The sequence below is a fragment of the Myripristis murdjan genome, chromosome 2 (genome assembly GCF_902150065.1).
Source record: "Myripristis murdjan chromosome 2, fMyrMur1.1, whole genome shotgun sequence".
NCBI classification, from domain to species: domain Eukaryota; kingdom Metazoa; phylum Chordata; class Actinopteri; order Holocentriformes; family Holocentridae; genus Myripristis; species Myripristis murdjan.
In genome coordinates this window covers 19,199,419-19,214,449 of record NC_043981.1, presented here as the reverse complement: position 1 = coordinate 19,214,449, position 15,031 = coordinate 19,199,419, and the positions used below count along the sequence as shown (strand labels likewise).

The 15,031-nt window shown below is 42.9% G+C and overlaps 1 long non-coding RNA gene across 5 annotated transcripts in view; it reads right to left on the bottom strand.

The window, feature by feature from the left end:
* Positions 1–15,031, bottom strand: part of LOC115373580 (uncharacterized) — a 339,580-nt gene that overhangs the window by 21,718 nt on the left and 302,831 nt on the right. For all 5 annotated transcript variants that reach the window (XR_003929553.1, XR_003929556.1, XR_003929554.1 and 2 more), the window contains one exon: positions 175–305. This is a non-coding gene — a long non-coding RNA (uncharacterized LOC115373580). The remainder of the gene's footprint in view (positions 1–174; positions 306–15,031) is intronic.

Genomic DNA, 15,031 nt, shown 5'->3' with positions numbered 1-15,031 from the left:
TTCAAAAATATGTGGTCACATGACCAACTTCTTCTATGGTTTTCGAGATAACAGGGGTGGCACTACTTGCCCCTTGGCACAAATTACCCCACTCTCCCCTACAGTTAGCTCGGAGGTGGCCGGATGCTAACGTTAGCGCCTGTAGCTAACAGCTGATCAGATCTGTAGTTTTACCTCCAAACGAGAGCCGACGTCCCTCTGGAGCTTCTCTTCAGTCGTGAAACAGTGGAACCACAGCCGCTTGTCAGGGTCTCGCCGTGCCACGTGATGATGTCAGAGGAAGATGGCCGCCGGGTGGGCGTGGCCTACAGAATAACACGTCAATACTCTAATTAACGTCAATACTCGAATTAAACAGCCAAACTGGAGATAGAAGCGATGATGTGAGGGTTTCTGTCTGCCTGTGGACTGTTTTCACACTCATGTTGTCCCTTTAGCTTTACGTGGGTAAACCAAGATGGCGGCCGAGCCACTTCCTGTGCCTTCAGGCGGAGCGATCATCACGCCAAGCAGAAACGCAGATTCACCAAACTAAAGATGAGCTCAGGCAGGAAGGATCAGCACCTCAGGGACAAAACCATCTGTGTTCTGGGCTCCAGTGTTTGTGTGTCGACATCTCGCCTCCACACACACACACACACACACACACACACACACGCCTGCAGCTGTGAGGAGTTACTGCAGGACACACACACACACACACACACACACATTGCTGCATGACGTTGTGTTTCAGGTATTTGGCCGATGCTCCTGGTCCAGAGAGATTTACAGTGAGCAGCAGCAGGAGACCGGGATTAAAATTCTGCAGCAGCAACATGAACAGCAGCCAGGAGGTCAAAGGTCACGGCAAACCGGTTTAACAAGGAGACATGACATCACCGGTCCACTCAGGCTCACCGTCCGGGACCTGATCTTATTGTTTCTTCAAGCAAAGTCAAAAACCCAGTCAGAATATCAGCTCCATCTTATGGGACTTTTTGTTTTTCCATCTGACAGCGGCTGATATTTTGTTCTGCATATTTCATTTTCATGTAATAAAACCCCTCAGAATATGAATTCAACTGGATCAGTGAGGTTAAAAAAACAAAACAAAACAAAAAAAAACCTCCATCTGAACAAGTCATTCAGTCTCATCTTCAAAGTTCACATCTTGTTTTTTCTTCAAACAAGGTCAAAAACACACCGGTGGGATTAGATTAGATAATCCCACTTGCTTCCAGTGGCAGGATCAGGCAGATCAGCCAACAGGATCAAGAAAATGACACCTGATTCAAGAAAACTCTGGAAAAAAAAAAAAAAAAAGATTAGTGTTGGAAACAAGATTTTTTTTTCCTTGTTTGAAGAAAAACAAGAAGGTATTTATTTTAGCGTCAGCAGCTCCTGACGGCAGCGCGCGTTTAAATAAATGAAGAAATGTTTTAAAAAGCCACGGCTGAGCTGATTACCTGCAGAAAGTCACTGGATGACTTTTCTCAGCGTGCAGGTGAGAGTGAACGCTTCAGGCTGATACTGACTTACAAACTGCAGAGTGTAAGATTTTTTTTTTTAATGTTTTATTATAACAGTTTAGCTCCGTCTGTTTACCTTAAATTAGTTTGGACCAGTCAAAGGTGTTTTTTAACTTTTCATGTTTTACTGAAGTTGCTTCCAGAAGCCTGAGGGATTTCCTTTGCACATTGCCCACATCTATGCACATTGTATACATCGATGCACACTGTTTTTGTTTTTTTTGTTTTTTTTTATCATCTATTTATCATCTGGGTGCTATTTATTTATCATCTGTTTATACTGTAAATTTGCACATTGCCCTCATCTATGCACATTGTATGCATCGATGCACACTGGTTTTTGGGGTTTTTTTTTTTGCACATTGTTTTTTGCACATTGGGTACTTAGATCTTTAGATCTCGAGTGTCATCTTTTATTCTTTATTTTTGATTTACTTAATCTTGTACTCTGTGGATACTGCTGAATAAATGAATAAAGTATCTATCTATCTTCTTTGATTCGTTGATATTGTTTGTTTCATAAACATAAGGGAAAACAGCGAGGTCGGTATTTTGATTTGATAAAACTGAAATAAATCATGACTCGAATCCCTTTACTTCTAAAATGTCCAGGTTTTGGATGAACTGGGATTATCTTTTATTCCCAGTAAATGAGTCAGACTGACGTGTTCAGATGCTGCTGTGGAGGTCTGTGCTGATGACGGGACGGGACGGGCCCGTGCTCTCAGGCCGGGACGGGACGACATCGCTGTGGAAATTCATTTCCAGCCCAGAGACTGGCGGGCGCGCTCTCTGGAAACCAACTAAACTTTGTGACCTCGGGGCGGGGGCCGGCGGCGGCGGAGCGTGACGCCGAGCCGCCGCAGTATCCGTGGGGCGGCGGACAGCTTGACCAAGGCGGCGACCCCCGGATGACGGATGGCGCGCGGCCGGAAACGAGCGCCGTTATCAGGCCGCATTATCCTGCAGCGGGCGATCCAGACGGGCCAGATCCTTATCGGCTCGTATTGGATTCAGTCATTTCCTCTCCAAGACGAATGGATGGAGATACGGCTCTTATTGTGTGCGACCTCGTGTGATTATTACTTATGATCCGTTTAGTATTTGGGGCTCGTCCCGACACACGCTGGTTATTACTCCCCCCCCCCCCCTCGCTCGCCTGCCTCCTCTCCTCAAACATTTGGACGCCGTTAGCACAGTAGGCTCAGTAACAAGAGCAAGGCATTGTGGGTTAGAGGTTTGAATCCCCGTGAGTGGAGCAAAACACACTTCCTCTTTGAAATCTGCGTCACTTTTCTCTTTTATTCTGCTCTTTTACATATTTCATTTTTATTTTTTTCTGTCCTTCCCTTTGTTTCCACATATTTTACCGTTTCTATATCTGAATTTGTTTTTATCTTTTATAGATCTGCCTCTATCGGTGGTTTGGTTTTATCGTGTTTTTTCACTCTGAGCTCCACCCTCCGTATGGAAGGTGCTATATGATTTTTATTACAGTATTATTATATTTTATAGCATTATAATAGTATACAGTATTATTTGTACTGTGTCAGCACGAGGTTCAACATAATCTCCATCTACAAGGCTGACGGTGTCACAAGGAGTCACAAGTCCAGCCCAAAAGATAACGTGTTATTGGTGATTTATCATGTAACGCCGGCTGAAATTACACTGAGATTAGATTAGGATTGCCTACCTAAAGCGCAGAGCATGTCCGGTGTCCGTGGGTCACAAATTAGCAGATGACCTGTTTCCACCTCGGGCTGATGGAATCGAAGCCGGTCTTCACTCGGGACGGGTTCGGGGGTTCAGGAGGATGAGAAGGGAGATGCTGGTTAACGCTTTTAATCTGAGCGAACATCCTGGGCCTTTAGCCCAGCGTGGGGCGGGGCGGTTAATCCAAAATGAACTGAAAGTGAAGTCATTAAGAGCCTCCAATCGACATCATCTTGCCCACATCTGACAGTTTCAATTTTTTTGTTATAAATTCTGTATATATTCCCCTCTGTGTGTCTTCATGTTGCCTTAAATGTGTACAAATGCAAAAAATAATTGTTTGTTGATGTTAATCGAGGTAATCTGTTGAATTAATGGTGATATTGATTTGAGGTCATATCGTGGCGCCCCAGCTCAGCGTCGTTTCAGAGCCAGATCAGCTTCTCTCGCGGCGCCGCTTCAGATTATTGCTCTTGTTCTCGTTGCAGAGGAAAAGCAGCGTTTGGGCTCCATGTGACTGGATTTAAGACGCATGTGGGATTAAGCTTCCTATCATGTTTGGGCTCAATTTGACCCCAGCCAATGTTTAATGTCTCTAAATAAATGATTAATATCATTTTTTTGCTTCATATTTAATAAGTGTTCCTAATGTAATGGGCACTACCGGGTAAACATGAAATTCACATGATGATATGTTTTCAATGTCCTGTTCACACTTTGTAGCGCATCGGTTATAAATAACAAAAATCTGTACTCAGATATAATATAAAGCCATTAAAACACCAAAAATTAATATTTCTTTCCAATTTTAGGTCAATCAGTGAGATTTTATGGTGATTTGCATATTTTTCCATTGTTGCGTAACAGGAATACTGGATGTATAAGTGGGGGGGGGTTATGTTTTATTTAAAGGGCTATTTCGGTCATTTTCTAATTTTTGCCAGCTTTCTTTCGTTATTTTTTCGTTATTTTTTTATTTTTACTTTCAAACTTTATGATCATTTTTTCTTGTTATTTTCTTGTGGCTCTTTAAAGAAGTTTTGAGTAATTTCTTACTAATTTGCTCATCAGCTTTTATTCTAACGTTTCTGAAACATCAAGAGAATTTGGTTAATTTTATGATTTTCTGGTTATTTTCTGGCAACTTATTTCACTTTTGAATAATTTCTCATCCATGTGCTCATCACTTTTTAACATAAAAAAAGAATCACATGAATTTGTTCAGGTTTCAAGGGGTTAAGCATGGTAATATCTCCCAGAGTATCCCTAACATTGCATGTATGTGTGTGTGTGTATGTGTGTGTGTGTGTGTGTGTGTGTGTGTGTGTGTGTGTGTGTGTGTGTGTGTGTGTGTGTTTCTGGAATGAACAGCGCATGCCACACATCAAGGGGAAGTGGGATTTGATGGGGCTGCCACGTTTGTGACTGTAAATCTGAATGTGTGTGTACATGCAGGCTTCTTCAGACCTACACACACACACACACACACACTTGTCCTTCAGAAGTGTTTAAAGGGCTATTTCGGTCATCAACAAAGAAACATAAAGTACCTGACACATAAACTTTGATAACAATTTTAGTTCTAATAATTCTGTGAAAATTTAAACTGCTGGGGTCAAATTGACTCCAAACATGGAAGATGTTCAAAAATGTGAACATAACAGGAGGGTTAAGCTTCCTGGATTACGGGCACCGACCGGCACATATTCTGGCTAATCCAGGGTGAGACTGTGGTCGGATCACCATGACGACGCTGCAGCGGCACAAAGACGACCCTGAGGTTTGAGTTTGTCGAATGAAGCTTCATTTGTCGTCTGTTTTCACCGGAGAAACTGAGCGGATGGAAGCGGCGTGGGCGTGCTGCTAACATTTTTTTAAAGAATTATTGTTATGTAATTCCTAGCCTATCTGAGGCTAACGTTAATATTAGTGAATAAGATGTGAGCTACGATAATCCTAATTAGCTGCATTGTTGCCAACAACCCCAAACCAACATGTTTTAAACCCAGATCCACCCACGCTGCCTCGCCAACACTTAGCTCCACCCTCATGGAGCTCATGGAGGTGTCCCGCATCTCATCGACCAATCACAAGCCTTCCCTCACTGCGGCCGCGTCCACGCCGGAAACATGGGACTCATTTTTGGGGGGATTTTGACTGTTTTGGGTTTCCATCCCTGTGCACAGTCAGCTGCACCACACACACACACACACACACACACACACACACACACACACACACACACACCCCCGGCTCTCTGTGTGAGTGTGTGTGTGCAGATCGCAGACGGAGGGAGCACCTCTCCTCGCTCAGAGCTGTGTCAGGTAATTTCACACTCTCACAGGCGTGCAGTCACGTCGGCCTCCCCGCAGCCACGCCGGCGAGCTCATTACCTGGCCCCGCCGCCGCCGCCGCCGCCGCCACGCGCCTCACCTTCTGGAGACGCCGCTGTTAAACAAGCTATTTAGGAGGGGGGAGGGAGGAGGGGGGGATGTCTTTCTAAACGCGGCGGTGAAAAGCGACAGGAGCGCCGAGCGAAGCGTTTCCCTCTCGTCCTGAGGGCTGAGCGGGGAAACAGATCCACCGTGACAGACCTGTGAGGGCAGGACGCACCTGCTGCACTGTAAAAAATAATACACCAAAAATAATCCACCAGGAGGATGAGATAATCCCACTTTTTTTTTTTATCTGGGAAGTATAAATGTGCTGAAACAAGGCAGAATAAGAGACTTGATTCAAGAAAATTCTGGAAAAAAAGTGGGATTATCTCATCCCACTGAGAGATTTAAAAAAAAAAATATCTGCATTCAATTATCAGCTATGTATAATAAGAGAAAATGAGATGTTTCTATGATTGATATATGGATGATTCATGATAAGTTATGATAAATTCAGTGTCTGTTTATCAGACCTGCTGTCAAAAAGCAAAAGGTTGACTTTAAATGTAGAATGTATCAAGAAAGATGGAAGGAGCAGCTGTTTGAGTTCCTCCTGGGAGGGGAAAGGAAAACCTGCTGGATCTGCTGGATGTTCTTTATTTGCTGCATTTCTCTCTTCTGCTTGATGTAATTCTACGTTTTGTGCCGTTTCCATGAGCCGACGTGCAGATTCTCATCGGCCCACAGACCTTCACTTTTCCAGCCAGGAGAGACTGAAGCTCTCTCTCTCTCTCTCTCTCTCTCTCTCTCTCTCTGAGGTAAGTAAGGTGAGGAGCTCCCGTTCCACCTGACCTGTGACATCACAGTGTCTCCGCCCCCCCCTCGCCCGGCACGCCGCGTGTGTTTCCTCAAACGCTCCACAAATCCCAGGAAAAGAGGCGGACATGTTGTTAGGTGACGAGTCGGCTGCTCTCCTCCTCCTCCTCCTCCTCCTCCTCCTCCTCGTCACAGAGAGGAGGTGGCGCTGGCGGGGAGCGATGTTGCAGGGGAGGCCGCCCCCCCCCTCCGCCCCCCGCCCGTCGCTCTCAGCGGGGGTTATTGATTGTGACGTGCGCTCGCAGTGCACCTTCCCAGTCGCCTGTCAGCCAGATGCAGGCTGGCAGGTCCAGTTTCCCCCCATCAGCCCCCCCCGACCGGGGCAGGAGGATGTGTTGTCATAGCGCCTGATGATCCCCCGCGTGCCCCCCCCACCACCACCGCCAGCATCAGAGAGAGAGAGAGAGAGAGAGAGAGAGAGGCAGGCAGGGCTCGATCTCCCAACTCCTTTAGTCTGAGATTCACTTTTCAAGTTGCACGTTTCTTAAACCCCTTAATTTCCCCTTTAATTTGCCCTTTAATTTCCCCTTACTGTCGTCTGAGCCGCTGAATCCAACGCCAGCGCTGCATCAAGTATTTCTGCTGCTGTTCGTTTTCATGTTTTAACCTCCGCTGAAGGAAAGGATCGGGAGCGTTTGGCCTTAAACCGCTTTGAACTCACATTCTCCCCTTAGATTTCCCCTTAAGCAGCCTCACATTAGAAAAAAACATTTGTTTCCATATAGCAAATCCATAATGTTATTACAAATTTGGGGGCTAATTTTGTTGCAATTTTTGCCTTTTTGATAATTTGTTGTAATTTTCTGATTATTTGTTTTGTTAATTTTCTATTTTCTATTTGATTACCGAAAATAGAAATCCTTGCAATTACGAAAACACTGCATTGTGGCAATTTGTGGTATTGTGCAATTTTTTGTACCTTGTTTTGTTTTTTGCTAATTTTCTAGGATTTGTTTCATTTTACTGTCAGTTTATTTACGAGTCACGTCTTGATGATCACCTTTTTCCCACGTTTTTGAAAGAAGTCATCTCAGTTTGCTCAGGTTTCAAAGGGTTAAATGAATAAAAATATGCAATCAAATCAAATGTCACGTGTGGTTTTCCAGACTCCATCACATCAGGTGGTTGATAACTAACCTCTTAAAGACACGTGTCCCTGGGATTCAGCCGCTCATGTTTGGGATCTTTGAATCTCAGCTGGAACTCAACATCAGGTTGTGCTTTGCAGCGATGACGATTCACTTTTTTCCAGCACTAATCGACTTGTTTCCAGATTTTTTGTTGAATCCAGTGTCATTTTCATCTGAGTGGCCGATCTGCCCTGTTCTGCTTTGTTTCAACACATTTACACTTTTTCCTAGTGAGGATCTGAATGATCCATACACTGAAGGATGAGACTAAACCACATGTTAACAGAGAAATGTCTTGCAGCCTAAACTCTGTTTCACATGATTTTTCTCACAGTTCACGTTGAAACAGTGAAAATGACTATTTGTTGAGTGTCAGACACTCTGAGTCAGTGGGCTGGCCCCATAAACTAACTCTTGTGCAAATTCCCTCTGTGCAATAATCCATATTCAATACCATACTTATGTGCAATAACCTATAGTGCAATAACTCCTGTCCATGTTTGCACTTGTATATATATTTTTTCTTTCTTTTTATTCTATATGTATTTATATTTATATTTATATTTATATTCCTTTCTTTATTTTTCTTGACTATTTGCTCTTTTTACCTTACACTTTGAGTGGGAGTTGTTATTGTAATGAAAAGTAATTTCCCCCTGGGGATCAATAAAGTATTCTGATTCTGATTCTGATTGGTATATTTAATACACACAAACCTCCTCACCTCCTAAAGCCCTGACCAAGACCTTCACTGGTCCAAACCATTAATTCTGAAAAACTACGAGAGAACCATTTAAAAAAATCAGTTATGGCTCCAGTTAGCACCTTTTCTGTGTGTGTGTGTGTGTGTGTGTGTGTGTGTGTGTGTGTTCAGAGGGATTTGGAGGCGGGGTTTTGCCGGTGATCAATCGCCTTTTCACTTACAGTCACCGGGCCGGCGTGACTGTAACGCGGCAGCAGATCCGTTACCTTTTCTTCCCAGAAGCGGGAAGAAAAGGCGGGACGCAGCCCGGGGGGTCGTGTGTGAGTGTGTGTGTGTGTGTGTGAGTGTGTGTGCGTGAGGATTCCTGGCACATGGGGGCGCGTCGCTCGGCCGCTCCTGCAGGCCGAAAGCAGATCTAACGAGTTCCCTCCCCGCCGGCCGTAAGATGAGAGAATGTCAATGGGCCCTGACACCGAGACACCGAGCGCCGATCGATGGCCGACACACACTTGAGCCCGTCAGGCCTCTTCAGGCTGCACAATCAAAGTTTAGCATTACCAGCCAGGTCCTACCCCCCCCCTCCTGCTAATTCATGTTTACCAGCGCTGCTTATTTTTTGAAGGGTGATTACCCAGTCGCATCAAAATGTTAATGAGCCTCGTTTCACTGGTATTAGGATTTTTTTTTTACCAATTAAATTTAAAAAGTAATAATAAAGCAAGTGAGGGAGAGAGAAACCGGATCTGCCTCCAGCAAATAAATCGGCTGTTTTTCAGACACGCGCGCGCCTTTTAAGACAATTTCTCCCAGGCGTCCAGATGAGGGTTTGGTCATGGCTTTCGGACGCGTCACGTCGTATTTAAGTCGACTGCTGTTGCCGCCGCCGCCGCCGCCGCCGCTGTCCTCCCCTCCTTGAGGTTTCCTCCCTTCCTTTCTAAGCGCTGACAGATTCCCCTGGCCGGGGCAAATTAACCGGCTTTGATACCTCGGCGTCTCGAAGGCTCATGTCTTCCTGAAGAGAGGAAAAAAAGCCAATCAGAACGTGTTTACCAGAGTTTTAAGTGCTTGCTTTCCTTTCCTTTCCTTTTTTTTTTAATCCGTGGTGAGCTCTGATGTGACGAGAAGAGAGGGGCGTCCTCGACGAGCTCGCCGTGCTTCTTCTTCTTCTTCTTCTTTTTTTTTTTTTTTTTGTTAATGAAGCGCCAGGGCAATTATCAAAGGCTCGTCCTATTGATCTGCCCTGCAGCGCCGGCCGCCAGCCACACGCCCGGCTTTTTAAAGTCACTTGCAGACCAGGGTTCATTATGGCGACCAGGAACCATGAAACGCATGTCAGAGTGTCGTCCTTCGCCCCCTCCCCGCCGCCCCCCCTTGCTCATTTGCAGCGTGGTTTCTGCAGCGCGGCGAGGACGGGTGTGACGGGGTCGCGCCGCATCGAGAGCGGCTGTGTTTTTGTGTTTCCTCACACGGAGGAGAATGTTCCAGAGCGAGGACGCTGGATTTTGACCGGCAGGATTCAGGCCTGAGAGCAGAAATACGTTCACGCTCACTTTGGTTTTGGGTGAACTTCCCCTTTACTTGTTTCAGAAACGTCTCAACATCATGACTTTGGCCGATGATGATGCTTTTTTCTGTCAGGAAGCAAAAACAGCATTCACACCGTCGCTGTTTTACCTGAAAAACTGTCAGTTTCACAGACAAAAGGAGCGATTTCTAACTATTTTTGTTTTTTATTTTTTTTTTGTATGTATTTTTCCAACTTTTTTCCTTGGATTTTTTAAAGATAGGTTTAGTTTTTTTTTTTTTACTTTTACTTTTTTTCCTTCTGTACACCTATTGTGCTAGATATTATTATTTTTTACTTTTTGCTTTATTTTCTTTATTTCTTCAAATATGAATTAAAAGAAATCATTTAACATTTTGTAAGAACTGGGAGGTTTAGGACACTGGCAAGACATTAGGTTTCAACTATTTATTTATTTTTAAAAATATATATGTATATAATTTTAATTTTAATTTTCCAGTAAACTAAAATTTTCTAATTTCTTTTTTTTGCCAGCTTTCTTTCGTTATTTTTTCTTAATTTTTTTATTTTTACTTTCAAACATTATGATTATTTTTTCTGGTTATTTTCTTGTGGCTCTTTAAAGAAGTTTTGAGTAATTTCTTACTAATTTGCTCATCAACTTTTATTCTAATGTTTCTGAAACATCAAGAGAATTTGGTTAATTTTATGATTTTCTGGTTATTTTCTGGTAACTTATTTCAGTTTTGAATAATTTCTCATCCATGTGCTCATCACTTTTTAACATAAAAAAAATCACATGAATTTGTTCAGGTTTCAAGGGGTTAAGCATGGTAATATATCCCAGAGTATCCCTAACATTGTATGTGTGTTTGTGTGTGTGTGTGTGTGTGTGTGTTTCTGGAATGAACAGGGCATGCCACACATCAAGGGGAAGTGGGATTTGATGGGGCTGCCACGTTTGTGACTGTAAATCTGAATGTGTGTGTACATGGAGGCTTCTTCAGACCTACACACACACACACACACACACACTTGTCCTTCAGAAGTGTTTAAATGAGCAGACGGGGGTAAGAAACCGTGGTGAAATCCTGAAGTGCGTCCAGGACGGTGGAGGCAGTAGAGTGTGAGTCAGGCCGGCGTATTGTTTCAGCGCTCTGTTTACCTTCCAGCCTCGCCGCTCTTCATTTTTGCATCGCCACCTGTCACCGCGTGCTCATTTATAACGGGACCGGGTTCCTTGCCCTTCCAAACAATGCCAAAACTGTGAAACTTTCTGTTATATTTATACCAAAAAGAAATATAAATATTTGAACAAGCGTTTAATGGGGAGGTTTTTCTGCGAGGAGGTACATTCCATCATATTGTACACAACCTCAATTGTTACCTTGGCCCAATCGCCGGCGTGTATTTACTTTGGGGTCTGCGTGAGTGATATCCGCATCGCCGCTGTTTGCCATATTAGTGAGCTAAGACCTGAGCCTCTCCAGCTGAACTATTGCGGCTGTGTACACAATTTAGATGAAAATCCTGTTTATATTGCAAAAGAGGTGTATTTTGTAAGTCCTTCCTACCCCCCTGCTGTTTATTTAATTGTGAAATATTTCCCGCTGCCCCGTCGCGGCGAGGCCGGTGCGTCCTGATAAACTCCACCATGCGAGCTTTCAACACCGGATTTATCACGCCAGGTTATAAAATGCAAAAATCTGCATGTCAGGATGTCATTTAGTCTCATCTTCAGCGCTCAAATCTTGTTTTCTCTTCCAACAAGGTAAAAATCTGCCAGTGGGACGAGATAATCCCACTTGTTTCCAGGATGTTCTTGTATCAGGTGTCATTTTGTGGAAAAGGGCAGGGCTGCCCCCTCACCCCTCTGGTATTTTCACTGGAGACTGAACCATCACAGTTTAGCAGAAATGAATCCTACACTATAATCTTGTGTTACCAAATCAGAAGATGCAATTTAAGATTTCAAATCTTATTTTTCTTGAAACAAGGTAAAAAAAGTGGGATAATCCCACTTGTTTCCAGCGCTAACTCACTTCTCCCCATAATTTTCTTGAATCAAGTGAAATCAAACACGTTTTGATGACTGAAGATGAGGATTTTTTGCAGTGTGGATCATGTAACGAGCGTTAACCCTGAAGGAATCAAACTCGTCTGGGTTTCTCTGGGCCTTCAAGCGTTTCTGGACGCAGTGATATTCATGTCGGCTCAGATTAAAAACTCAACTCTGACACCTCTGTGCACTGCAAAGACATGCACACAACTCCATTTGGATTTATTTCAATGAATCGGGTTTTTTTCTCCAGTTAAACAAACTAACACACTGCAAAAAATCTGTTTTATCAAGACATTTAGTGAGTTCTGATTTTCTCAGCACTTTTTTGCAGTTAATTAGCTCAGCTGTGGCTTTTGTAAACCAGTTCTTCATTTATTTAAAGGCACGCTGCCGTCAGGAGCTGCTAACCCTAAAATAAATACCTTAGTCTGCTGCAAAAACTGCAAAATATCTCCATCTTAGCAAATGGTTAAGGCTCATATTGTGTGTTTAAATCTTGTTTTTTTTTTTTTTTAATTCAAACATGGTAAAAAAAAATGTCCTTCTTGTTTCCAACACTAATCAGCTTGTTTCCAGGATCTTCTTGAATCAAGTGAAATCCAACAAGATTTGAACACTGAAGATGAGAGTGAGCGACTTGGTAAGAAGAGGGTTTTTTGCAGTGCGGGTCATGTCAGGAGTGTTCACCCTGAAGGAATCACATTAGTCTGGTTTCAGGGCGTGCGATGCGGCGCTGTCGGACCAAACGGTTTCCGACAACCACACACCACCAACAGGAACGCTGACGTGACGTAAGCCGACAGAAATGTTAGTGAGTATTTTAAATTTATTTTGCTTTGCTCCATCACATACAGGGCCTTTTCACACTTCATGCTTTCATTACATCGTTTACATTTGAACTTTACACGACGTCTCCCTGTACTTGACATTAATTGGTTTGTAGGCGGCCGTGTGTCTGACGTCGGCATGTTGTCAGTTCAGCAGGTAGACTTCTGCTGACGTTTGAATTAATGAAAAAAATAAATGAACAGATTCATTTTGTTGCTATGATAATAATCATATTATGAGATTACTGCCAGCAGCACCGCCTTGAAGAGTGATACTGAATTTGCTCCAAGGCTGCATGAGCGGTGTGTGTCACTTCAATCGGACCGAAAGTCTGAGCCATTCAGAAAATGTCTTCACACTAGACCTGAGCCGAGCCATGGTTCAGTTTGATCTGGAGCGAGACCACCTCACCTGTTTGGTTTGAGCGACGTCTCTCACCTGGAAGTTTTGGTTCAGATCAAACTGAAAAGTCTGAAACCAAGAAACCAAACCCGGTGTGACAAGACCCGCAGGCTCAGTAAAGCCTGGACTTCACTGCCCGTCCGTTTGTTCGTGCAACGTCAACTGAGCTGCTGTTCACAGGTTTTTACAGAACCATCAGCATACTGACATGTGTGGACCAATCACCAAAGGCTTCAGTCAGTCCATCTTAGAGGAGCACCTATCCTGAGGAAGGAGCTAAAACAGTCCCTCAAAAATCCTGCAGTGCAGACAAAATACAAGCGGGTAGTTCCTCCAACTCCCCTAAAAACTATGAAAGAGTCACTCAGGCTGTGAAGGCGCCGAAGTTAAATAACGTCATAATGTTGTTTTTGAACACACAGGCCTCAAGTGTTCAATTTTGTAGCTACAATGTTGTTTTTTTATCTCAAATAAAACTGAAATGATGTTGCAATTACTGTTATTATGGTCCACCAAAAAAGAACAATTCCCAAAACTAAAACATGTTTCGCAACATGAACAGATTATTGAGGTCGACTTCTGTTCTGACGTCACATCTGTTTCAACGTCACGTCACATCTGTTCCAGTGTCACATCTGTTCTAGTGTCACATCTGTTCTAGTGTCACCACCACATTATTTTCTTCCCAGCTGTTAAAAAAGACGCGGCTCGTCCCGTCTGTCTTGTGGCTCCTCGTTTCTTCTCCACTTTGTTCGACTCATTTTCTGACATGTTCGTGCACTGAAGCTGCTGATATCTAATATTTTGTGCCTTTATCCAGTGTCTCTAAAACGGGTAATCTTCATATTACAAATATTCAGTGTTTTCTCTCAGAATTTTATTCTTGTCAAGGAGGAAATCCACAGAAACAGAATTGAGATCCTCCCGGAGACTCGTCACTGAAACCAGACACGCCTTTAAGGTGGATTAGCAGCTCTTTAAGGAGGCTTTCTTTGATTGAGAAAAACAACATTTTAAGACCGAATATCAGACTGAATTCTAAACTACATTTTAAGGATGGACTTTTTTTTTTTTTTGAATACCTGATGATTGGCAGGTGTGCGATTATTCAAAGAGCTTCCTGAAATGTCGACCACATGACGATGACACGGCGAATTTAAACTCTTCAAATTAAAAGCCATGGGATGAACACAGCTCTGAGGATTGTTTCTCGTGGTCGATGCCTTCAGCTGAGCGAAGGCGTTGACCAAAGAGAAGGCGTCCCCGGGCTCTGAAGTGATTTTGAAGCCTCGGAGAAAAGATGTCTTTAAACAGGCTTTTACTTTGAAAGGTTTTATTAAAACCCACTCAACAAAATTGACTTTATTTCTGTTCATCTGAAATGTTTTGGGGGGATTTAATGTGTAAGATTTAATAGTTCCTCAGTGAATTTGTGGTAATTTTATGTTTTTTTTTTAATGTATTAATTTTTTGTATTTTTCTTGTAATTTCATTACAATTACAATGATTACAACTAATTTTTTTTAACTAATTTTTTGCTTGTTTTGCAAATTTCCCAATAATGGCTAACTAACTCTCTTTTCTCTTTTCTTTTTTACTTTATATCTTTGTTAATTTTCCACTGACATTTGACTAATTTTCCTTTTTTTATTTCTTCTTTCTTTTTCTTTTTTTTTAATTATTTTGGAGGGGAATTTTCTTTATTTTCTTTTTTGTTTGTTTTTACTGTTTTCGGGGCTAATTTTTGGGGCATTTTCTGGTAATTTTCTTGTAACTCTTAACTAATGTTTTGCCAATTTTCAACTTGAACTTGAATTGGGTCACGTTTCAAAGTGCTCAAAGTGCAGCATCCTTCCTTTTTTTCCCCCACTAATGAGACAAACGAGGTTCGGGCTTCTTC